The 2,301-nt window shown below is 46.7% G+C and overlaps 1 pseudogene; it reads right to left on the reverse strand.

The window, feature by feature from the left end:
- Positions 1-212: 212 nt before the first annotated feature.
- Positions 213-2,301, reverse strand: part of LOC103733496 — a 6,863-nt pseudogene continuing 4,774 nt past the window's right edge.

Below are 2,301 nucleotides of genomic sequence, written 5' to 3' on the forward strand. Positions count from 1 at the left end.
TACTGTTACGGAAATATCTATTCAGTGCGTCTAACAGAAGATGGCTCAGCAAGATAAAGAGTGGCATGCAGAGGATGTGTCATACATGTTAGAGAAAAAGGTAAATATAAAGGTTAGGAATGTTTATGTGAATGTAAGAATCAATACAGGCTCCTCAATGGACTTTAATGTCATTAGCCCTCAAGCTCACACACCTTTCCCGACACAGGGCACTACAATTCCGTGTGCTTGTCCTGAACTCACTTTAACTCCTGGATTTTCTGGGGCAAGGTCTTGGTCCACAATTGCGGCCTTCTAGACTTCAGGTGACGGCCCACAGTGTGATTGATGTCCAGCTGCAGGTACTGCTCATCCTGGTCCAACACAGACCAGTAGGGTAGGCCGTCGCTGTTGGGGTTCCTGTGGATATGCCCCCACAGGGAAAGGTGATGGTCACCATAATCCAAGATCTGTTCCCCTTTTGCGGGACACGGCATGGACAAGCAGGCCAGGGAGTTGAGGGGATTGATGGGACAAGTGTTGCATATATGGAAACAAGAGTCATCTACTAGTGTCTGCTCCTTGTGGAGAGCAAGGTTACCTGGCTGTTCTGTACCTCCCTCTCAGAAACAATATCTAAAGCCCAGCACACAGCATTATGGGACTATGGGCCATCTGCCAAGTCACTGGTAAGATGACCAGCAATTAATACCTACAAAGGATCGGTCTAAGTGCGTCCTAGGGTGGGAAAAACCCTATCATGTAACGAAGGACTCATTTTTGCAGTTAAAAAAAGCCCTTGATGGGAGCCCTGAGGAGTGTGAGGTACAGCATGCTCTCAACTATGTCGTGCAAAGTTGGCCCAGCACTTCATCATCCTCCTGTTCATCAGCTCCTCCTCCCCAGCGAAGTCAACTGTAGACATGAGGTAGACAGAGGTCCAGGTTCTGGCCACCCCGTGCAGGTGCCCACTCATGTGCCACAATTACCATGTCAACTGTATCCATACTTACCTCTCTCCATTACCATCTGGGATTCAAGATCCAGCCAAGTCTCTAATTTAATTCCCACAAATTTATTTCTGCTCCAGTGTGACCTCATTCCCTCTAGCTCGGGCTAGAATGGGAGGGATCCAAGTCCTAACACTGGTATAGCTTTTTGAGCTGTGAGTTTATAAACACTTGATAATGTGTTTTCCTAGAACTTCAGTTTTCTCACTGGACTGAGAGCTCAGAAATCCCTCAGGTACCCATCTGGAGCTCCACTCAAGTCATGCAAAACAAGAAAGAGTCACGTTTGATGCCCATGAAGAAGGGTCCAAAGACAAAGGCAACCTCCTCACCATGGTCAGCCTTCACATGGGATGGCCTGGAACTCTTGAGGAAGTTGCACCGATGCAGGAAATTATAGAAGTAGTCAGGGGCATGGGAACCTGGGAATGCATGTAGTAATGTACTTATCCCTCATCCAAAGCTATCCTACCATGCATTTGGTGACATCATCCTTTGGTACAAAGTTATCTGGAATCAGGATAGTTAAGTGAGGAGTTCCAGGTGGAGCACTGACTGTGAGAAAAACCTTGGTAAACAGTGACCCTAGAATTCCTGGCTAAGTAGTTTTTGGCAAATCAACAGAGTATCAGTAATTTGTTTCCTCACCTGTACCTGGATAAGATTTCACTCTCTTATACTATACCCAAGAATTTACTGAGATTATGTATGTACTCATGTTGCAAATGTGCCAATTGAAGTGCAGGGATCACGAACGTGAAGTCTGCCATCATCTCTTTGAACTGTAGTTGGAGGGTCTGGGGGTCCTCAGTGTCCCCCATGTACTCTTCTCTTAGCAGATCACCACACTCAGGAGGCAACCTCTATACCAGGTGGAGCAGAAGGAATGAGGTTAGTCAGGCTCTTGGATAGATAAGCAACAGCCTTGGACCTAGGATGACATAGTAAATAAAGGGAAATGTTAAAGCACTGGAGTGACCCCATGCAGAAACATACACATACACCAACATTTATTTCTGGGGATGCTGTCTGAGAAGGGTACAAGGGGAGCCTCTATATCAAGACATGATCCAAGGAATCGCACCATCTGTACTGCTGTGCTCTTCAGAACAGCCTGAAGGTTCTTTCTGGTTCTTTTCTTTATGTCATGAGTAGTGTCCACGACCTGGGAGGCAGAGAACAGTCTTCAGCATGGGGTGGGACCGACCTGGGTCCTAGAATCTCCACCATTCACCATGTGATACCCTAGATTCCCAGGTGATCAGAACTGTGCCGCACCATGGGGAGGATCCAACCATATTCATCATTGTTG

This window comes from Nannospalax galili, unplaced genomic scaffold (genome assembly GCF_000622305.1).
Source record: "Nannospalax galili isolate Female #2095 unplaced genomic scaffold, S.galili_v1.0 scaffold2810, whole genome shotgun sequence".
In the NCBI taxonomy this organism is placed as follows: domain Eukaryota; kingdom Metazoa; phylum Chordata; class Mammalia; order Rodentia; family Spalacidae; genus Nannospalax; species Nannospalax galili.